The sequence below is a fragment of the Saimiri boliviensis genome, chromosome 4 (assembly GCF_048565385.1).
Source record: "Saimiri boliviensis isolate mSaiBol1 chromosome 4, mSaiBol1.pri, whole genome shotgun sequence".
NCBI classification, from domain to species: Eukaryota; Metazoa; Chordata; class Mammalia; order Primates; family Cebidae; genus Saimiri; species Saimiri boliviensis.
The window spans coordinates 36,540,938-36,565,785 of NC_133452.1; the positions used below are offsets into that span (position 1 = coordinate 36,540,938).

A 24,848-nucleotide genomic window follows, 5' to 3' on the forward strand; every position below is an offset into this window, starting at 1 on the left:
GCCACTACACTCCAGTCTAGGCAACAGAGTGAGACTCCATTTCAATAAGAATTATATATATGCTACATAAAGAAACTAAACACAGCAGAGAGCAGCTACAACAAATTAGAAATCAAAGAATTTGAGATTACAGAGCAATGTGGAAAAAACTAGACAAGTAAACTTAAAACAGACACAAAAGAAATGAAAATATCATTGAAAAGACACACACACACAAAATACATATGCAAATCTGGAAGAGAACCACAAAAATGTTTTAAAAAATATATTCACTGAATTTTTTTTACAAGAAACAAATGAACTAATTAAACAGCAAATTAGATGCATCTAAAGAAATGATTTGTGAAACAAAAGGTAAATCTGGTAAATCTCAGGAAGTAAGTTCCCATCCCCATAAAAGGAAATAATGACAACAAAAACACAATTATATCTTTTCCAAACAACTTTTCTATAACATCAATTTCTTAAGAATCAAGATGTGATAACTGTGAGTCACATTTTTTTATTATGGTAAGGGAGGAGTCCCAAATACAACAAAGTAAACATGAAAGTTATATAATATAGCAGTAAATCTGATTCACCTAATGCCAAGTTACTGATTTGAATTGTATCAATAGTGAATACTAATAAAGAATGTAATTAAATACAATGCTGTTTGCCTTTTTTAAACTGGGGACACTTGAGGATAATTTTATTGATCCAGATTTTTAATTGAAGCATCCAGAAAAGTTTGAATACTCTTTTTCCTCTACAGGGAATAAATTCCCATGCAGCATTTGAGTATAAAAATCACTCCACTGATTCTATAACTGAATTAAAAGTAGGGCTACCTTTACCAAAAACTGCCCTCATAGCTTCCAAAAATCCAAAGACCTTTAAAAGGGCTGAAGTTGTAAGAATTCAGAAAATGATGTATCAAATAAATTTGGTGTTTTGATTCAACTCAATGTTGTGCTTCACTGCTATGTGTCCTGACTTTATGGGCAAATTTGGAGACAGAGTTATTAAGAGACATAGAAGAAGAAAACAAGAGAGAATTGATACAAACAGAATCCATATAGTTCTATTTCTTTGTCTTGGGATTATGAGGAAGATAGAGATAGGTGAGATTTATTTACAGGCTGATCACATGAGTCTGTAGGTATAATACTTGAACCTTCTTAGCTCCAGTGAATAGACCACCTCTTTCTTCTTGCTCTTTATTTCAATTCTTCCTTATATATTAGTTTAACAATCTACTTTTCAAAACTTCTACTTTCTGGCATGCCCACCAGAGCCACAAACCATAAACTGAACCCTGCTTTCACATGTACGGCAGGCTGTTAGACATTAGGAGTATGCTATCATTCACGTCACTCCTAATCTTTTTTTCTCAAGTACAGTGCCCCGGTTAACAAGATCGTATCTTTAATTAAAAAAAAGTCTTTGTTTCCCAACAGGGAATTGTGAGGGAATTCAGTCAGCAACAAAAGCATAATTGCTTAAGAAATACATTAAATGGAAGGCAGATATAAACTAGGTCATAGAGTGTCATTATTTTTAAATCATTCAATTAGAAATTGACATAATATTAATATAGATCAACATTAATGTATACCAAAGTATCACATTTATACCCAAATAAAAATGTAAAGGAAAACTAATTAGCTGAAATAAAAATTAAGGATGATAATCTTCAAAGCAGCAAGAATGCATCTTTGAGACAGACCTTAGGGTTTTGTCCGTTTGCTCGTTTGTTGGAGACTAAATTACTCTTCAGGAATATTAAAGAGGGAAATAATGTTCTTCAGGAACATTAAAGAGGGAAAAAAAGACTAATGTTTAAGACGCAGAAAGATTTGGTTTGCCTAGTACTTGAACATTCTTTGAGAATCCACAAGTTCATTTCCCAGGGGTCCAAATGCTCTTGGACCTGAAAAGCCCCCTGGGAAAGAACTCTTCCAAGGGAAGAGTTGGACAGCCATACAGACAGAAACCAAGTCTCAGTACTAAGTCTTGGGGCTGCAAGAAAACAAGAGAACAAACCAAAAAAGTTGCCCATTAAACTCTCTATAGAAGGGGAGGGGGGCAGGGAGGGCAGGTGGCAACACTACACACTCTGAAGTCTGTTACAGGGTCCCAGGCTGAGGGAAGCTGCTAGACACTTTTCTCATTTCAAGTTACTTGTGGCCCCAGCAGTTTGAGCAAAAAGTGAGGTCTGTCCCAGAGAAATCCTGTTTGCTTTAAATATAACTCTGCAAGTTTGTGGAAAGAAATGAATTGGGTGAAGAGAGCTAGGGAAAATACTGGTTAAACTAGTAAGAAAAAGATCACAATAAAAAAGGATCTAAAATGTGAGAGCTGAAACTCAGGAAGATGGCAGAACGACAAGCAGAATAATTTGCCCCCTCTCTCTTGATTCAACCAAATGTAAAGACATCAGGTATTAAAGATGTGGATACTAATCCTTACAGTACACTCTAAGAGTGCTATAGTTTTTCCTGGTCCCCACTCTATGCCCCAGGCATCTCCTCCAGGGCTTCAGCCAAGTTCTTATTCAAGCATTTGAACAAACTAGATTCACTCCTGAATTAGCTTCAGGTGCTGCCCATAGACACTGCTATGGCCTACACTTGGACAGTCCAGCTTGGTTTTCTTAATGCCTTAATTTCTTTTTCATGATAGTGAAAAAAATGCAATGAGTTTCTTTGAAGAAAATATCTAAGATATACAAATTCGAAATATTCATAGTCCCTAAATCAAGACTGTATCAAACAAAAACACTGATTCTTTTAAAATGCATGAATGAATGAGTGCATGAATAAGCAAAAAAGCAAATAGGGAATTACTTCTAAAGCAAGTGTCAGGAAATGGATAAATTTTGTTTCATGAGATTTCAGATTGAATCAGGCAAACAGAATTGTAGATTTCTATGTCTGTCATGCCTCAGTGTATAGCTTTAGGAAAACCTTGTAATTTCTCCATACTTCAGTTTCTAACCCTATAAAAGGAGTATATTGCTTGAAATTTAATTCCCTCACAGCAGTGGGAGTTTTGATTCAACGTTTATAAAATGTTTTTTGGCTTCCCTGATTAATAGGCAAAATACTGTCATAGTTTGTATAATACATTTTCCAAAAAGGATAAAGGTAACTGGTTAAATCTGATGTAAAATAATACTTTACTTGAGAAATACATATCAGTCATATTTATTACCTCTCCATTTCATTTGCTAAGTAATAAAAATTACTTCTAACAGAAAAAGTATCAATATTCAAGCCAGTTGAAGTGTTATCATCGTAGGCCTCACCTACTTTGGGGGAAGGAGAGTTGTTTTGTTTTTCCAGGCTACCCCACATGTTTATATGGTAAAGTCTGGAATGCTGGGCACAGTTTTGAAGGCCCCTAGCGTATTCATTGGTTTCTGGCATTCTAATGCACTCTACTCTTATAACCATAAAAGTACTCTTGAGTGCTTCTGGAAATATATAACAAATCCTTAATCAATTTAAGACTGTTTTAACTGCATACATGAAATTTCTTGGGAGGAAAATATTAGCTATTCTACACACATACAGTACTTAAGTTAGCAAGAGACTTCCTTCTCAAAGGCACAAAGCAGCTTCCCCATAGTAATATAATTTTCAGTTTTATGTGCATAAGTCTTATTGAATCCCTTAGAATAACAGGAAATTCTGCAGGAAAAAAAATCCCACAAAAATAGATAGCCATATTTATCTAATGCCAGAGGAATACATTAGCTATTCTGAGTGGGACTACTTTTTAAAGGCACTAGATAACCATTGAAGATTAATCAAAATCTTAACCAAAAACTACCAGGACTCAATATTCTGGAGACAGAATTTTCTACATATAAGAATCTAACAGTAAAATCAACTGATTAATATACTTCATTTAAAATTGTACCTATAAGATTACTTTAGCCAAGACTTGAGTAGCAATTTTCCAGATTTTGATGCAGTAACTTTCATTTTCACATTAAACAGATTACAGTAAGTTACAGATTTATAAATTAGTCATTGATATGATGTAATTGATATTGTAACATGTATAATATTTATCGACACATTTAGAATGGAGTAATATCAACTATTATTTATACAATGTCTATATGTTAAATATAAATATAAACATATAATATAAATATATGTTATATCTCTATGTTAAAAAGCTAATATATGTAAGGTGCTTAGAACTGTGCCTGGCACAGAGTAGGCTCTTACTAGAATAATACTATATCATTCCTCATAAGTTCTCATGAATCACATGAGAGTTAGAACCATGTCTTCTAATAATTCTAGTAAATATTTGATGGTACTAAGTGAAAAAGATATAATGGATATAATATATACTGATTTATTTCTTCCTACCATTTTGGTTTAAGAACAATAAGTATATATAATACATATTCATAAAAATGAATAGTAAAAATTCTTAAGTGAGAAACTATATAAATCATATGTATATATTAAATAAAAATAGTTAATAGATTTGTCTTAATCACAGTGGACTATTCCAATTACTGTAAGAGTTTCAAGGAATTTACTACTACAACCATTCTTCTTAACAAGAGTGCAAATAACTACAGGGTTCAATTAAGTTGAAATTTTTGCACCTGATTTTGTGAGAAAGATGCAAATATTACCTTAAAGATGAAAAATTTGTAAATCTTTTTAAAAACTATTTTGTCACTTTCTATGGAAAATGCACATACATATTTACCTATTAATCTTGCATCTATGGTTTTATCTACAGATATTTTTGGCAGGTGTACAAACAGACATAAAAATCATCATTGCAACATTCTTAGTAATAGTAAAATCTGGAAGCAATATAAACATACACGAACAGGTGAACAGTGAAATTATGAAACATCTGCATACATTAAATAGAAGCACCCAAAACTATACGTACTGATGTGGAAAAATATTCAATGTTCAGCAGGTTAAAAGCAAGTTTTAAGGAAATCAATGATCCTATTGGGGTTAAACATGTAAAATGAAAATAAATTATATCCTCATATAGTTCTTACATTTACATATATGTAGGAAAAAAACTGAAAAGATCCACACTGAAGTATAACAATTTATCCTAATTTGCAGAGATTAAGAATAGGAACATAACCACTTTTTACTTTGTGAATCCATGTTTTTCAAACTTTTTTAAAAAGTGTAACATATGTACAGTAAAATAAAACACATAAATCAAAAGTTGACCACTGATGAATTTTTACTGAATAAACACTTTCATGTCACCAGCAACCAAACCAAGATAGAAGACATAGCCAGCATTCCAGAAGCCTCTCTCTTGCTCCCTCTATTCACTCCTCTCAAAGGTAACCTCTATCATCTCTGTTTTAATATGTTACACAAAGTATGAATTATTTGTATTTTTTATACAGTCTTGCTCTGTCTCCAGGTGCCATGCTAGAGTGTAGTGGCACAATCTCGGCTCACTGCAACCTCCACCTCCTGGGTTCAAGCAATTCTCCTGCCTCTGCCTCCCGAGTTGCTGGAACTACAGGCACACGCCACCACACTCAGCTAATTTTTGTATCTTTTAGTAGAGAGGGGGTTTCACCATGTTGGCCAGGATGGTTTCGATCCTTAACTTTGTGATCCACCTGACTCTGCCTCCCAAAGTGCTGAGATTACAGGCGTGAGCCACCATGCCCAGCCTGTATTTTTTTAATAACAGATTTTTAAAAAACCTTGCTTTAGCAGCATGAATTTCCCTTTTTGAATATCAAATACACTCAGCAGTTTATTCAAAGATATCAATTCAAACTATATCCTGAGCTTTTACAGTGGGCCAGGTACTGACTCAAGTGCCTGTCCTGCATAAATTCAATTATTCCTTACAACTCCATGAGGCAGGTACTGTTAGTATTTCTCATATACACATACTGAAACTGTGGCTTACAGCAGCTCAGAAAATTACATGCCCAAAGTCACATCACTGAGGAGTGGCAGAGCCTGGATATACACAAAGGTAATCTGATTCTAGCTTTCTCAACTCCTTGTCAGAAACAAACAAATAAAAACGAAGTAGTAAGATGTATAGTTGGGAGCACAAAGTGTCCCCAACATGAAGTTCTCTCTTTCTGTTTTGTTTTGAGTAAATGACTTAATGTCACATAATACAGTATCTCATCTGAAAAATGGAATGGTTAGACTAGATCTCTCTGCTGATCTGATGATCTGACTTTGATAAATAAAGTGACCCACTAAAACATAGAGCAAATATGCTTTGTCACGATGTGGTACAATCATGTACTGTACTATGTTCAAAAATGACTCACACAAGAAAATAAAACCACAATTTTTTTGAAATTATTGGAAACAATAATCTTAATTTAATGTTATTTTTGGACATAGGAACGTTTTTTCCCCCCAAATAAGAAAATTGTTGGTTTTTGAAGGGTCTTGTTCATCTTTGTATGGAAAATGCCTAAAAACAAACCACTAAAACTAAACAAATTTTTTGCCTTCCTCAATCGTGCCTGAAAAAAAAAAAAAAAAAAAAAAAGATGTAATTTCCCTCACCAAAAGGCCACGTATATTTTTAATAGATACATCTGGGATTTTTGGTCCCCACATTTTGAAACACTGACACAAACAAATACAGAACATGCTTCCTCTCAAATGAAATCTATAATTCTGAGGGTTAAAAATTCTTCAAAATAACATGAAATTAATCTTAGCAGAAAGCAACCGAAGAGACCAAGATTTGTTTCTGGAGAAAACTAGAAGTATGAAGACCATAAACCTCAACTAAAACTCTGTCTTTTAAATGTCTATTTATTAAAAATACCAATGTATGCTGGACATATCTTTTTTTCCACCAGAAAATCAGTAATACTTTGGTACAAATGAGGCTTTAAATAAGTTAGAGTAGAAAATAACCAATAAACTGGCTTCCATGACTACAAGTGAAAGAGAACCAGTTTTCCAAAAAGTAAACAGAATTCATTCATTATAGATGTCTGGTTTGGGATCTATGCCCTTTGAAGATATGCATGGAATAGTGCAGTTAATTTCCATCAATATCCCCAAGTGCTGAGGTTACAAAGGGAAAAAGATATGATCTCTCCCGCCTGTGAGCTCAAAATATCTCTAGAGGACAGACTCACATATAATGAGCCCCAGCACAATGTACTGTTATAGTAATAGTCCAAATAAACTGTTATGGTATTACAGAGAGAAAAGAATTAATTCTGCCCGAGTCTTAGGGAAGGCTTCAGAGAGGAGGTGACATTTGAGCTAAGCCTTGAAAGATGAGTAGATTATATTTTTGTCCAGGTAGCCAGCAAAAGAGCAGTAGGCAAGTAGGTTAAGGGAGCTTAGGCCATGGAGGATAAGGGTGGTAAGAATATGCCAGGGAGAAAAAAGGAAGTGACTGATGGCATTATAAGAAATAAAACATTTATAAGAATGAGTCAGTCTTACCATATTAGGATCCACTATAGAAAGAATCAATCTGAGAAAGGAGATATATGACTTGAATGCTCTGAGGGGTTCCTTGATTTATGAACCCAGGAAGTGCTCATTTGAAAAAACAGAACCTCTGGATTTTTGGTAACTAAAGGGCTACCAGGTTTCCTGTGCAATATCTGGCATAAAGTGCCTGGAGGGACCTGTGGTTTGCGGTACCTTCTTTGGACTTCCTGTCCATGAACGAAGCAGAATTCTTCTCCACTATCTGTGATTTAAACCCTTGTCTTAAATCCTCCCTGAGAATGTTCCCCACCTGTCATTGGGTTGCCCAGCACCCACTTTATCTCTCTGCTAACAAGTAGCTATGCATGGTCCTTCTCCACCTAGAAAACAGAAAAATATTTTGGTCAAATACAGTATGCTGTATTTGCAGCCACTTTGCCACCTAAGCACAGATTTCAAAATTAAAGCACAAATCAAAGGAAGTGAGAAAGAGAGAAAGAAAGAGAGAGAGAGAGAGAGAGAATGTGTTTGTGTGTATATTTTCAAGTACCTCTACCCTGCCTACTTCAGCATCAACTAGTAAATGATGTAAAATCTCTAAGTTAGTCTAACTGCTTCTATGATTATGTACCTAAAACAATTAAAGTAAAACCACTAAATTAGACAATGCATATGTATAGAATTTCAAGTATCTTTGCAATTTCTATTAAGATAAAAATTATCTACCATTTAGAACTCTCAGGAAAATTAGTCTGATCATATATTTATAATATTAATGTTTTGTATTTCAGAATAATTTTGAAATTCAACCCAAAACTCATATGGGCAAAGTTATCCTCTCTCACTTTATGTGAACATTATTATTCCCATTTTCAAGTAATTTTTGAAACATCTTTCATATACACCAAAATTATGTAAGGGTGGTACCCAGACTACAGTCATATTTACTTACATCATCAACTGCATATCAATTCATAGATAAAATGTATCAGTCAACATCAAACCCATAGAATGAGAACATAAAAGTTTGGATCTGAAAATTCACAAAAGAGAACTTTTACATGTAATATTTTTATTTTTACTTTCTTCCAGCTGTACAAATGTTATTAGTGCAGGATCCTGAACTTGTGGTTACAGCTGAAAGCTAAACATAATTCTTTTGAAAATTTCTCATTACAAAAGAACAAACAATTTAATTCATTAAGTATTTTAATCTTGAGCAGTTGTGATTATTGGTAACTTTACCCTTTGCAACACTACAAACTAAGTAAAGTAAAAGTTTCTTATTACTGAATATTTGCCCACGGAAATGGAAAGGTCATTATTTAAAAATGAATTGAAAGTATCTACTGACAAACAACAGGAAGAACAGACACATAGGTGATTCAAATAAATATTTACTTCCTACATACTCACTCTCAGGTATGCTGTTACTCCCACTCACATATTATTTCCAGAAAAGGAAAATATGCTGAAGATGGTCAATCTGTGTGAAGCTTATCTGTAAATCCCCTCTGTGTAAAGTTAGTCTATCAACACAGACTAATGAGAATTGTTTGACTTCATGTTTAAACTTGGAGGAAGGTATTAGGATTCTCCACACTCGACTGGAAATAGAACAATCCTCTTATGCAGAGCCCTGGGAGTTCTTTTTTACTATATCAGATGATATTAAGATATGCTTAGGTTATAGGTTCTCAAGAGGAGGCAATTTTGCTTCCAGAGAATACCTGACAGTATCTGGAGACAATGTCATTACCCAGCAGAAGGAGGGTTCCTGGCATCCAGTAGGCAAAGGCCAATGATGCCACTAAGCATCCTACCAGGCACAGGACAGTATTCCCTGAATAAATTATCCAGCCCAAAATGTCAATAACTAGAACTTGAAAAAACTTTTAAATATACTGAAGAATTCAGGTACAGCAACAAGATTATCATTGTGAAAAATATACAGATACATCTGGTAGCAGTTCCAGATAAGCAGTAAAAACGGGACCTTGACAATTAATATTTTAACTTTCCTTTTTCCATTAGCCCCATCCTGCCACATAGCCATTATATCTGAATCCAAGGAGCAAGTGATAAATTTTATAAACAGAGGTACTATTAGCCTCCTGCTGTCTCTGCAAAGGTAAGAATCAGAGCGATATTTAAAGGTACCTTTTAAAAAGTTTACATTGAGTTCATCAAGCCCGCCGACTATTGAAAATTATACAAATTCTCATAATTGGTACCTTCAGGATGAAAAAAAGCAACTGAAGAAACTTAAACATTGGCTATCAAGTACCACCATTGCACAGTGTGCTTATAATTGGTTCTAGTAGTTGAGGAACCACATAGACGAAAGCTCTAAAAAAAATCTGGATTACTGTATGTGGAAATATTTAATAAAAGAACTACCATTACACAACATAAATGGCCAATGCCAATTGTTGAGCACTTTTCGTGTCTTCTCTTAGGGCTCCAAGTACAACCTTGGATTTGCCAAGATGACCCACAGTACCAAATTTCTACTTGAACTATTGGACACTCTATTTATGGTCACCAGTCCATTATCCCCCAAAAAGACCTTCAGCTCTAAGTACCTCTGGAACATCTGGGAGTAATCAAATGAAAGATACCCAATCATAATAATGATAATAACTAATACTGCCTGCCCACCTGGGCCTGGCCCTCCCTCGGTCACTGCAAGCCCCAGGCTCCTGCTCAGCCTTGTGCCAGCCAGACTCCCTACCCTGGGCCCTTTCCCCACTGCCCAGGAGCCCCCACCTTGAGCTCCAAGCGCCTCTGGGCCAGGCAGAGGCACTCCTGAATCCATGACACAACCAGTCTGAATGGTCCCTGGGGCTGGGGCTGGAGAGACCACTGCACCACCACCCGAGCCTGGAAGCCAGCATCCCAACCTAATCATGGATCTGCTGCCTCCCAAGTTCTCTGACTGAAGGTCATTCTGCTCCTTCCGGAGCTTGGGTCCTCATCTGGCGACCATGCACAGTCCTGTCCTGCTCTGCACGTAGGGAGTGAGCAGGAGGGCCCACCTCGGTGAGGGGAGGCCGTGACCATGGGGAGCCATCCTGGGAAGGCAAGCAGTGCAGGCCTATGCTTACAGTAGTGCCAGCACCCCCGGGCCTCCCTCTCTGCTGCTCCCCAGCACCTGGGGCCCTCCTGCTCTCTGCAACTGTCCCTCCTCACACCATGTGGCTTGATCCAAAGCAGAGGAGTGTCAATAAACCCAACTTCAGTGCAGGGGGAGGGGGGAAGCACTATCCTACATATATTTACATATCAAGCACTACTCTACATATATTTACATATATTTATTCATTGAATTCTCATCACAACCCCATGAGATATGTTCTGTTACACATGAGAAACTGAAACAAAATCCATGTAAGTAATGTGCTTGACATTACAACCCTTCAATGTCAGAGCTGAGGTCTGAACCCAAGAGGACTGGCTCCATATTCTTTTATGTTTTTGAGATGGAGTCTAGCTCTGTCACCCAGGCTGGAGTGCAATGGCACGATCACAGCTCACTGCATCCTCCGCCTCCCAAGTTCAAGTGATTCTCCTGCCTCAGCCTCTCGGGTAGTTGAGATTACAGGCACCCAGGACCACGCCCAGCTAATTTTTGTATTTTTAGTAGAGATCAAGTTTTACCATGTTGGTCAGACTGGTCTCAAACTCCTAACCTCAGGTGATCCTCCCGCCTCAGCCTCCCAAAGTGCTGGGATTACAGGCATGAGCCATCATGCCCGGCCTCCATATTCTTTCTACTTACTGTGCTGTAAGAAGAACTGAGTCTCTCAGATTTCAAGTGCTATGAAATATCTCTCCAGAGGTTTTCAGGATCCTTGGCTTAGCCACAGTGCTATGAAATATCTCTCCAGAGGTTTTCAGGATCCTTGGCTTAGCCACCAGATTACTGACTTCCCAGTAGTAAGAAAAAACACATTTCTACATTCACATATACATACATAGAACCTCGGCGTGCATTCACAGCTGTGATTCTACTGGGTTTATACCCAAAATCCCTGACATTGTTCTTAAGGTAGTCCCACCTTGTAATGGTCACAGCCCTTCTCACTGTTCCCAGTCTCAAGGTGGGGATGTCCAGTGTCACAACCTCTGCTCTCGTTCCCAGTCCCTTCACTCATTCATTCGATGGGAATGTAATAACCACCTGCTTGATCATATGTCCAGCAGTGCACTGTGCATTAGCAATACAGAAATGACAAATACAGCTAATCCTTCCAGTAAATTCTCAGCTTAAAGTAGGATTTAGACTAACGTAACCTATTACATTTCTATGTAGCAAGGGCTATCTTAAAAGTAGATACTGGATGCTTTGCGAATAAAGAGAAAGAAACATCCAACTCAGACTCTAGAGGTCAGAGGAACTCACCAGAGGAGGTAACATTTTGTACCTCAAGTCTTGAAAAAGCAGTAGACAAGGTATTTGCAGGGGGAGAGGGGCAATGTTTTCCAGACTGAAAGCATTCCATGCACAAAGAAATGAAGTGAAAATGTCCAAGGTGTATTTGAGAACTGCAGTTTTCCATACAGCTGGAGAAGAGAGTTCTTGTGAGTGGGGGGTGAGAGATGAGAAGAGCAAGCTGAGCAAGGTTCTCAGCATGAAGGGGTCTCTTCCCAGCAAAGAATTTTGGAATTTGCCCTATAGACAACAGGCAATTTTTTTAAAGAAATTTTAAGTCCAGGAGGGACCTAAAATATTATGATCAAATATGGTTGAATATCTTAGGTATGGGAGATATTCTTAGAGACAGCTCCAACACAATCCAGAATGGGCTCCCAGGAGAGGCATCAAGATATTATAACTATACTTGTTATGATAAAGACATTATTATGACCAAGTGTGTATAGACAACTGTCCACCTAAAGCTGATTTGAATACCTGAAGATTAAACCTGTGATCTTGGTCACAATGCTTCTCTCTCCAACTAATCCTGGGAATGGTATGTAAAACTGTAAGAACCCAATAAAAGCTCTGAAGTCTTCAAAGCTGTCCAGAGTTTAAAACAAATCTATCCATCCCACTCTAATGTTGCATGTCTTCAGCAACACTGATAATGAAAGAGCATTTAACAATCGTTTACCAAATACCCAGAACTTTGCTAGGCATTTTCATCAATGAAACCTTTAAAAACTAAAGTCAACAATTAAGGGAAAAAAACTAGACCTAAATTAAAATTCTTCATGGGTCAACTAAGAAAAATAAAACAGTAGCATCATCTTATCAACTGCAGTTAACGTAAAAAAGTTTTAGTAGAATTGCTGTTCTTGACAGATTCACTGAAGTCTACATGCTTAAGTCACCTACTAGAAGCATTATTTGAGATTACCGGAAAACCTGCTAAAGGAAATCTGAATGTGATTCACCCACCACGTGATTAAATTTGGCGAGAATGACTTGAGTCATAACCATACATGAATATACATTTGCATTCAAATATAAGTGAAAAGAATTAGGTAATGTAGAGATCTGTTGATTCCCCCAAGTCATCATCACTTTCAACATTCTGAACACATTAAGTTAAAAATATTCAATCTCTTAATCAGAACATTCGGTTCTTTTCAAATCCTTTAACATTAGGGAGTTCAAAGTCAGAGGTGAAATGTAATGAACAGATCACTCCGTTGGGTATATGCAGAGGTCTGTGAATTGTATATATGACCTTGTGGATAATAAGCCCTCCCGGTATGTGGTACACCTACTTGATTAGGGATAGAATTTCAAACTCTGTGCTACTGCTTTTGTGAGCAGAATTAAACTTAATGGCACATGAATGTAAATTTTTATGATTTAATTGTAGTCTTTCACAAGAAATGTCCCTTTCATTTTACAAAGAAGTGGGGAAAGAATAACAGAAAAGTAGCAATGATTTACATGAAAATCTAAAGTCATGTCAAGTTAGGCAACTACTGGTGTTTCTTCTTAGAGTCTTTAAAGGAGGAAAGATCCTCTAACTAATAAAATCAACCTTTGTAGGTACAAGTCCTTTGTGCCTTATTCGGACCTGTAACTACACGTAGGGAACATTTTGATCAGTTTTAATTTTCTCAGTGCAAAACCGAAGTTGAAGATTGGTTAATAAGAATACTCAAGTTATATGAGGGACAGCAGACACATCTTTCTGCTGATATGTCATACCAGGAGATATTTTACCGTATCTGACAGTCTGCTTTTTAATGATGGCACACGAACATGTTAGAGTGAGTACTCTGAATTAACCCCTTTTGCCAGAAGACTCATATTTTTTTGCAATTTCCATACACTGAAGACACTTAGAGAGAATTCCAGAGGCAGCCATGGTGAGAGGGCAGTGTTGGCAGTGCCGTATTTCTCTACTGGGCACATCGTCAGCTTCCATTTAAATAAAAGGACTCGTGGCTGAGAATATAAGTAAATAAAAAAAATGAAAACTACTGCTTCAGTGGAAAAATACTATAAAATTGTAAAACAGGTTTCAACAGCAAAACCAAAGTGTTTACCAAGAGAAAAACCTTACAAATGCAATAACCAGATAAACTGAATGTATTTCCAAAATATAGGTGGCTCCATTATAATTTAAACCTGTCTCCAGAAGTCCCTCATGCACTCTTTAACTCTTCAAGCCTTATCAGTTGCTTCAACATAAATGTGCAGATTTGAGATTCTTTTAAAACAACAAAGAACAAAAACAAGGAAACTAAACTTGATAACCTTTAACCGATTTGGATAAGGCTTGAAAAGCAAAGGAAAATTCCGCATGTAAGTTAAATATTTAAAAGATCTGGTCACAAGTTCTTGATGATTGGGAAACATTACAAAATATAGCATTTCTCCAAATTCAGTCATCGCTACCCAGCTTGCCTTCATGACTGTGGTTTTTTAGGCCGTATTCTTGTTCACTGTTACTTATGTATGTTTCTTCAGATAATTTTTTTCTTTGACTTCAATACTTTTTTTGCTCTTGTCTCAAACAACATTGCCCATGAAATTACAGGTTTAATACAAAATTTAACAAATTTTTCTAATATCCAGCTATCCTTACGTAACTATGTAAATACTATTAAATGAAAATGTTCAGGTACCACAGAAAAATGGTGGTAAATGATTGATGGAAGCAAGTGCCCAACACATGCTGAAGGGTAAGAGTGTCGGCCTCATACTAGGGAATTTAGAATCATGGCTCCACTCTGCTGCCTGACTGGGTCTCAGCTTTCTTATCTGTAAAATGGGAATAAAAAAGTGTCAAATTTATGGCATAGTTAAGATTAAAATTAGCTAATCCACGTAAATGCTTAAAACAGTGTTTTGCATGAAATTCTAAGTAAATGCTAGCTATGATATTATCATGGTGATAGTGATCAATATTACAGTAACAATGATGATGACTTAATAGACAGCAAAACTGCAACTATCTAAAGACCAAAGCAACCACTTTTATTTACAAATACACTTTAGGATATAATCAAGAAAATATGCTCTCAGATATGAGAGCTATTCCACATTGGTTTAATGCAATTTCACTTTGAAAATATTCATGTGATAATAGCAATCAGACTTTGCCTAAAAATTATAACCTAAATAAATTACCTATGCGGGGAAAAGAAATGTAAACAATTCTAACACGATCGTACATATAGGTCTTTCTCTTATAGTCCGAAAGTATGTTAAAATAAATTTACTTACTGTACGTAAATAAAAGCTTTAGAAATATGAATATGCTGTATTAAAACATCTTCATACTGAAAAAAATGAGAATTTCTGATATTTTAGAATGGTGTCTTTCTTCATCATCCATGCATTGAAATCTCAGGGTAAGAAAAGGGCCAGACCAACTCTGAAAGGTTTCAAATATCAAACTATACTATTATGTCAGTGCCCTAAGATCAATTAGCACCTTTCAATGACGAAAAAGGTTACAGTGAGACTCAGAAGTGCACTCTCTGAAACTGTCTCGAACCACTCTATAAATATGGTTTTGATAACACAAAATGGCTTCCATTTTAAATTAATCCGTTTCATCTCTTTTTCTGGAGATGTGGAAGAGGTTAGGGGAGTAAGAATAGTGGTGTTCATTTTCACTCTCTCATACTAATGAAAATATGGATGGAGAAACACCAAGAATCACAAACTTCAAGAGTAAAATGACATATCACCAAGGCATATATGAATGTGCAGTTGCACAAGCAATAGTAAGTGACAGCAATGTTTACAAAGTCTTCAAACCTCTTAAAAGCAATCAAAGTTGCCTGTACTGCCTTTTAATGTGTAACTCTTGATCATTTTCTTCTCTTAAGTTCAGGCTAAATGACACCAAGTTTGGCTCCAAGAATGATTTAATAAATATGCAGTGTCCCCCTCATTAAAACACATCGAACTACAGGATGCAGTATTACACATATTGCAATTTCATTACACCATTGCATCTCACCCATCTCCAGGGCAAATGCCTGAAGGAGGATGTCATTTCTTAGTTCACTGGGAAAAATTCATGAGAGAAGCAGGTACACTGCAATGCCACCCCATTCCCCCGGTGTTGATTTCCTTCACCTAGTAACCATTGTAATAAAATCCCTGAACTGTATTTCTGAATATATTAGTTTAAGATATTCTATAGGGAGGCACATTATAAAAGTTTAGCATTCAGTATATGTAAGAATAATAACCATTTAGAAAAAGAAACTGTCAAGATTATATTCTCACTGAAAAAATAAGAAGGTGTTTTGATAGAGTTTTGTTCAGCTCTTCAGTGAGAGGATTCAAAACGTCTCCTACTTTTGATAGCACGCTTTTCTATTTCTTAAATGAGTGATATGAAATATTTACAACCAGACAGTACCTAAATTTAGGTTTTAAGTGCTTTAACAGCTCCATGAAATATGATCAGCAGCTGCAATACAGAACTATGGTGAATAAACTCCTTATAAAGAGGGGCCTGTTTTTACTGAATGTCCAGTGTTCCTGCATTTACCTAATAGAAAAAAAATGATAATGAGAAAACAAAATAAATATTTGCATTCTTAAAGTACTTAAGACTTAACTAAGTCTTGAAAAAGATTATCTCCCCTATTCTTGAATTCTGTATAAAAACTGTGAAGTTTTGTAGGGCAAAATAAGTTTAATTTTATTATTTGAAAGTTAGAATGTGAACTTCCTAACATCCTAACTTTTTATGACAATAGTCATGGTCTTTCTACCATTCTGCTTTTCTAAAAATTCTAAATAATCTAATTCCAGTGCATAAAATTTAAAAATGAAATATCAAGCCATATAAATATATTTTTAGACACGACACCAGTCATTTAGAGCTTACAACAGAGATTGAAAACATGAAACTGGACACTCTATTTCCCATGGCTATGTAAAATTTATTTACACCCCAAAGCACAACATAAATAAAAAGGAAACTCTTAGAAATAGATAACTTGTTTTTCTTTTTTTCTTTTTTTTTAACTCAGAGGCTTCTTAAAAAAAATAAAATAAAATAAATTATAGCAAAATGACAAGAATTCATCTGCCAGTCACCCCTCGAAAAAGAAACTTCTAGGCAGAAAATTTTTTTCTTCAGCTTCTAGAAAGCCTCTAAAATTCAGCATCTATTTTTCTTAACAATTAATGATATTTATACAATCATTCTTTTTTATACAAATCTTAAGATTTTTAAAATTTTAAAACTTGAACACACTACTTTAAAAATGTTAATTGTGAATATATACATGTATGTGAAACTTTTTATTTTGGAAATGAGAAATTCAAATCTCAATAAATACTAATAAAAATAAAACAATGGAGTAAATCCTATTTCAGTTATAATTGTGAACCAACCTGTAGTTACAAATGGCCTTTAAATATTGAAACATACTATTTTCAGGAAATTTATAAAGGAAAACAGGCTTTTGAAAACCATATTGATTTTAGACCTTTACTTATGAAGAAAGACAAGGACATGTCCCTAATAATCATGGAAAAGAACTGTTTCCAACAAATCTAATTATGTTGCTTTCAAAGCTGTAGCTGTCAAAAGTTTTAACATTCTTGTACAGTCATTTCTAAATACCAGTTTAACTTTGAATGAGTTACAACTTTTAATCAGGTGGAACAAAGTATTTTTACGGTTTATAACAATAAATGTGGGGGTAGTTATATCTGCTTTCGATATTGTTGCCATAAAAATCAGATTCTGGCAGTCTAGCTCCAAAAACAGTTTGTTTCTTGTTACTATTGCTTTATATTTCTTGGGATAATGTTATTTTTAAAAATACACAAATGTTTTTGAATGCAGTCTCCTAAAACGCCCCATACCACATATCAAATATTTTGTTTTGGGATTCTCTTCCTGCCCCCTCTAGTTTTTGGTTCTTCAGGTATAAGCTTGCCAACAATATTTTAAAAGAAAAGAAAAAAAAAAAAGGCACTGATTCTGCTTAAAACCAAATTGTACCGGGGAAAGGAATTCAAGTGCAATCCTTGCCCTGAGGTTTAAAAAAAACAAAAACAAAAACAACGCAACAAACAAAAAAACCATGGTCAACTTTTAGTCCTGTCAGTCACCTACGTGTAAGTGAAACTTCAGAAGCTGTTGATAGGGAGCCCGCGGTTGTTAAACGCTCCTAAGACTCCCACCTAAATCCCGCAGGAGCCCGCACTGAAACTGACAAACGCCCGAGGGTTCACAAAGTGGCCGCAGAGGAGAAGAGGAACAAAATGCCATATTCCACGAGATGTATTTCACTCCAACAATTACGTTGATCCCAGGGTGCCAAGCCAAAAGGGGTAAGGGAGAAAGAAAACTGTTAAGTATGAGCTCTTAATGTGAAACCTAACCTGTTGGTTCTCTTAGGTATCAGATTTTGGAAGTGTCTGTAATGACAGCCAGGAAAGCAAACTAATGGCCAACGGCCCACTGGGTTTGAACACCAGACTCCTGTTACCTCCTCACAGATCAAGTACACAACACACACGCACACAGAGGTGCTCCACGTGGAACTGCTCGGGAACCATAACACACGCCCGGGTGCTATTCTGCACCTTGGCAGAAAAGGCAGAGGGACCTGCACCTTCCTCCTCTGCCCTCAGGTTAAGATTCATGAATGACTCTTTTGGACTGCTGGGGATGATGAGTAGAGGCGCAGGGGACGCGATGAGGGAGGACAGTCTCCACACCACCCTCCCCCGGACACTCTCACTCGGCGCAAACCCCTTCTTCTTCATAGGAAGAAGAAAGAGGGGTGGTAGTGAAGGGAGACACTGTCCCCCCAAGCAGGGAAGATATGGGAAAAATTAAATTGAGCTTTCCGCCTTTGCCACAACTCTGCCACCAGACTCGGTCCGCAAATTCCCTAATCGGTCCGAGCTGTTCCGAATCTCGCAGACAAAGAGAGAAAACTCTTTCAAGTGCTACCAATCGAAAGTTCGGGTTGCTGTGCGGCGCAGAATAAAACGAGCACACACACGTCTACTTCCAAACCCCGCTTAACCACGCTAAAAATCCAAACCATATCAAGTCCCACAGCCTCCCCAGACCCAGCAGGCTTGGAAGGAGGGAAAAACCTGCTCTCCCCATCCAGACCCCTTCCTTTGGAGAAATTATAAGCCTTCCATGGGGCACCCGCTACTCGAGCCAAAGAACGCGACTGCTCTGACAACGCGCCTCTAATTTCACGGACCCTGGCAAACTGCAGGAGACATTCAGTCCACGCCACATAAAAACTATTAAAGTGGGATCGCCGCTGTTGAAAAGCCCGATCAGTGCCCGGAGATTAGAGCGCGAGCCTGTAAAGTACACACGCACCCGGCATCGGGAAAGCCCAGGCTCCTGGGACCCTCCGAGGGACGCTGGGTCAGCATCCTCGAGCCTTGGCCATCTAGGGTCATCAGAAAATAATACATATCATAGGCAAGATGTGGGGGAGACCCCGACGCGTGCGCCTCGGCCAGGTGGAGGCGGGTGCAGGTAGAAGCGGCGCGCTGGACTGCGAGGGGCGACCAACTCTGTTACGCTCAGGCTCCGCGCCGACTCAGGAAGGGACAGGCCGGCTCCGAGGGGACCCTTGGGACGTGGGGACGTCCTCCAGGGCTGAGAGCACCGCTGCAATCCTAGCGGCCCGGGCCCTGAGGCGTGGGGCACCCGGCCTCCAAGCGCCCCGGGGGACGCCGGCGCCAACGCACCGTCCAGCTGCGCGTCTTCGGTCCCCACGGTTCAGCGTTCGCAGCGGAGCCTCGAGCACTTTCCCGGAGAGTTTGGGGGCTCTCCAAACTCAGGCTCACCCAGGAGCCCCGGGACGGGGATCGGAAGAACGGGACACTCACCTCGTAGCCTGGACCGCCTCGGGTTCCCAAAGTGTCTGTCCCAGCCGCGGTTCCGTGCGTCCGTAATTAAGTATTTATTCTCCTTCCTTCCAGTGTCGAAGTTTTCCCTTCGCGCTGTGCCTCTGGTGAAAACAGGACATCCCCTTCGGCCACCCCACAACAAATAGCGTACACAAGCGGGGGAGAAGCGGGGCGGGGGAGAGAAGCCGGCTCCGGGGGGGTGGGGGAGGAGGGAAGGAGAGGAGCCCAAACCCCGACTGCGACCGAGGGTAAAGGAGAAGAAAAGTAAAAGAGAGCGCGCGCCCAGCCGCCGCCGTCGTCACTCCCCGGCTCTTCCCTCAGCTCCCCTCTCTAAGGCAGCGACAACTTCACGCGGACCGAGTGGAAGTTTTGCGCGGAAGCGGGGAACGGCCGGAGCGTGCGCCGCGCCGCGGGCAGCCTCGCACTTGCGCGCGGAGGTGGGGCGGGGGCGACGTCGCCGCCAGCTACTGCGGGCGCGGGAGGCCGCCGGGGGCCGCGGGGCAGGCCGCCAGGGACGCGGGAGGCGGCGGCGCGCGGGGGACCCACTCCGTTGTTATTCGACCTCGGGTGACGGCCTATTGTCATCGTTGGCGATCTCGCGTGGGGACCGCGCTGGGCCTCTGGGGCCTGGATGTCCCGGGTGGCGCCGCTGTAATCTCCGCGCCCTCCGCGCCACCCCCACCCCGCCCCCACCCGGGCCGGCTCGAGCGGCTGCAGCCTCCAGGCTGAGGGGAGGGACCCGCGGCCGCGCTCTTCTCCCTGAGCGAAAGAACCGCTGTGGATCCCCACCTGCTTCTGTGGGGCAGCCCCCGGAATTGCCTGGAACTCTCTGGCTACCCAGTTCCCCTGTGCAGGCCACTGCGAGCCCCCTGCCGGACTCCTTTCCACTTACCCCAGGGGAGGAGACTGAAGGGACTTCGCCTACTTGCAACAACGTGAAATAAAAACTAACCCAGACCAGACTGGGGCGCTTTTTCTGACGGGAGGAAATACCCTTTTCCGTAGAGATGTATGTTATGAAGGACTAAGCAGCCTGGGGATAGGCTGTGCTGGGAAGGGCCTGGGCCCCTTCCAGTGCTGGGTGCAGGTATAGGCATCCCTCCCAGACGCCCAAAGGTCAAGCAGAAACGACTTATTCCAAGGCAGCGTCAGAGCTTCCCTAGGCACATTGCTGAAATGACATTTCGTGCCTAAGCCGCATGCATTACGCTCCAACATAGGATTTACGATTCCATACGCACATGTGTGTATACTACAACCAGGGGACACAGCAGAGGTAGACCGCATAAATAATCCATAAATTTCGCGTCCATATAATCACCTCTTCCAAAAACCTATTGTCTATTTTAGCGGCCTCTTCTTTGTCATATTGATAAGAACTGTTTTACTTTATTGATAAATTCATTGTACTGGTCACTTGTGGTACGAGTTCATTTGATTTTCATGACAACTCTACTTTGGTCATTATTAAGCCGGTATAAAAGATAAGGAAACCAAAGCCCTAAGAGTCATGAGTAACTTTTCCAAAAACAAATCCAGTGGTCTCTAATCACAAAGCCTATGATACAACAAGCAACCTCTACATTACCTTAGTTCTAAGAGTGGTCTAAGAGATTACAGATTAACCCGTTGAAATTACTCCCATTCAAAGAAAGTTTAGTTTTAATATATTATTCACTAAGTTACGTTATAAAAAGCTTTGGAAAAAAGATTTCATCCTCAACTTCAGGTTGGTCTTTTACACAACTGATACACTGTCCAATTCAAAAGCAGTTATCAACACTGAACACTTACGGTTACAATTTATTTTTTAATGAGTGGGGTATTATCTACAATGCTTAAGAGGCTCTAGAAAAGGTGGAGTTGTAAATTTAAAATGATAAAGGCCGTCGTTGCTGCTCTCATCACTTACTGGGTGTTCTTTCCTGCAGATTTATTTTGGAAGCTGTAGGCATTGCCAGGCATAATGTTTCCTTTTCTGGTTCTCAAGGTAGAAAGGGTTCTGGCAGTGGGTTTGGCACAAAGGGGATTTGGAGCATGGTTGAGAGCACATTCTGGCCTAAGGAGGAATGCCAGTTAACATACACTGGAGAGAAAAATATCAATGGGCAGACTTAATTAATTTTGCAGATTTATTTTCTCCATTTCACATGTGAGAAAACTAAGGGCTCAGAATTTATAGAAGTTTGCTAATAAATAGCAGAACTGAGTTTCAAACCAGTCTTTAAGTTCACTCTTAGTCATTGCGATGCTATTGTTAATATTAATGGTATTCAGAAAAACAGTAATTATTTTAATATGTAATATGTTACAAGCCAAATATGCAATTTAAATATTTTGTGAATCATAGTGTCTAAGAATTCTCTATGGCTATAGCAAGTATCATGTAAGAATTAAGTACAATTATGAATTTAATACTGTCCTCAAAAGGCAACAACATTTTGAATTTCATTTTGACATAAAATATTATATGCTAGTTTCACCTATAAAAAAAGGTGGGAGATGCATAATTTGAATAAAATAAAAATTCATACTTTAGTATAGCATGTTAACATAAACGCAGGTTGACTTTTTTTAGCATGTGTCTTTGTACCCTTCTAAAGTCAGATTTTTCAGTTACACTGACCTTGCTTTCAAGGTCATTTTGCTCCTGCATAGCTTTTTATACATCTAGATAAGAATACATGAACAGAAATTATTTTTTAAACCCAGAATAATATGTTAGTTATTTGACTTCATATTACTACCTTCTAATAGTTATATTAAATATACACATTAACATGGACACCACTAGGAGTGAGATAAAAGGTCATATTTTCAGTCCACATTTGAAATAAGTTTAACATAGGAAATAGAATTTTAGGGTTATAAAGGCAAAAATGTATTGTTTGTTTAAATGAGGCATTATTTCCAGCATTTACATTGAGTACCACTTTTATAATTGTAGCCATATCACCTATAATATTATTGACTTAATATGTATCTTTAAATAATCTATTTTTATTAAATAAATTTATCTGATAAAGGGCATTTTTATAGTCACTATAAATGGAAAACTAATAATAGAAGATAATCTTGCAAAGGAAACTATGTTGTAGAAATAAAAGTTATTTCTCATGTACCACCTAAAATTATCTCACACACAGTTTCAGAAACATTGGTATAAAGAATTACGTTCCATATGTTATTCGGGCTCTTCAAGATACATTTTCAAGCCTCCCCTCTCCTTACCAGAACAAAATGGTGACTCCAAGTTACTTTGAGGTATTACTTTTTAAATTCTGTGCTTAGTTAATGATTGTTCTTTAAAATATACTTGAAGTCTGTGAAGTTGACGCATCTTTTTAAACTTCATGTATTATTTATTGTTTTGCTTACTGTCTTACTTATGGCAAAATGCAAACAATTCATGAGTACATAGTTAAAAAGCAAATTACTTTCCTTAAATATTGTATCAGTTACTCATTACCCTTCCCCAGCATCTGTTAGCCCAGTACTGCAACGAAGTTCTATGGACAAGGAAGAAGAGAGGGAAAGTAGAACAATGGGAGAAACTCAAAGGGCTAAAAGGTAGAACAATGGGAGAAACTGAAGTCAGAGACCTGCTGCCAGATTCTAGAAGTGATTCAAAAACACCAGTGGATCCTGCATGACATGAATCAGGCTCTCAGAATATTTGTACATGTTAAACTCAATCTGAAAAGGCCTATGTGTTGGGAGGAGTGGGGAGATACAAAATATATGACTTTATAGTGAAAATCAATGGAAATACAAGATTCACTTATTAGCAATTCCCTCAACCAACTTCTCTGGGGTGGGATGCCTCTGCAGTTACCATTTACCATTTGTTTATTTTTCAAATGTGCTTGGCTCTATTTTGGCATTAGATTTTGTATAAGTCAAATCAAACAAACAAAAGTGCTCTAGGAGCTCATAATCCAAAACATAATTTTTGTTTTAATTTCATTTAAAAGCAACCTTAAGGGAAAAGCCAGGTCATCACTTTAATAAGAACAGATTTTAGGCTAAAAATTGGAATAAAACACTGCATTTACAGAAAAAGAATGCAGAGGACTGGATGCTTGTAGAAATAATCCCAAAATAAATCTCTTGAGCACCTTTTGGTATATCTATGAACTCCAGCTGGAAGTATACACAATTTTTCAAAAATACAATAATTCAGTTGTTTCTTAGTAAACCTAAGCCAAATCATTTGAGCTTTGGATGTATGGAGTTTTAAATACCAAGCTTAATATGAACAAGGTTGAACAGTCTTTTAATCTGCCTCTCTACTGATGACAGACTACAAGAACAAATGAAGATAAAACATGGTTGCCCAAGAATCTAGAGCCCTGTGCTGCTGGTTTTCTAAAATCTATAAATAAACACACTTTCTGAGTAATTTTGTGCAGACAGATCAAGCTTAAAAAGGTTTCTACTAGATTGTGAAAGTGAGGAAATCAAATCTTCAGGGGACCTGCTAAATTTCCTCATTCTTGGCAGAGCCTCTAAAAGAAAGGAAATGCACATTTTCTGGGAGACGGCTTCATTATATTTACTTTTAGATTTTCTCTTGAAAATTCTCTCCAGTTGAATCATTTTAGTAGCATATTAGGCAACTCTACTCCTTCTTCCATGCTTACACTCAGCCTTCAGATGTTTATAAACAGATATCATGCTCACTTTTAAGTCATGTTAGCCACGTTAAACAAATATAAGGCCTTTTAATCTTCTGGCAGTTCAGTCTTTTCAAACCGGTAATCATTCTTATTGCTTGTCTCTGAACTATTTCCAGTTTCCTAGATGTTCATTTTTGTTAGAGGTATCCCACATTAAATGCATTATTCCAGGTGTGGTCTCATTAACATATAAGAATGAGTCCAATTTCTTTTTCCTTTGGTTACATTATATTTTGTCTCACTTTGAATTCCTACCAATGTATGCTACTTTCATATTCTAACAACTTATGTGTAATTTCTTTTTCTATTTTCACTTCACACAATATTTTACTTGGCATACTAATCAATCCAGATTTCCCAAGCACTTTGAATGCACATTTTAAAATATTA

The 24,848-nt window shown here is 38.0% G+C and overlaps 1 protein-coding gene across 15 annotated transcripts in view; it reads right to left on the bottom strand.

The window, feature by feature from the left end:
* The window catches only part of EYA4 (EYA transcriptional coactivator and phosphatase 4), a 322,772-nt gene that overhangs the window by 267,098 nt on the left and 30,826 nt on the right, over positions 1–24,848 (bottom strand). For 13 of the 15 annotated variants that reach the window (XM_010343018.2, XM_074397446.1, XM_074397447.1 and 10 more), the window contains exon 1: positions 19,759–20,148. The exons of 1 other annotated variant lie outside the window; for it this stretch is intronic. The gene's annotated coding sequence lies outside the window, so the exon portion shown is untranslated. Of the gene's footprint in view, positions 1–19,758; positions 20,149–20,671; positions 20,786–24,848 lie in introns of those variants that run through there. One more of the 15 variants, XM_074397434.1, reaches the window with a different exon arrangement.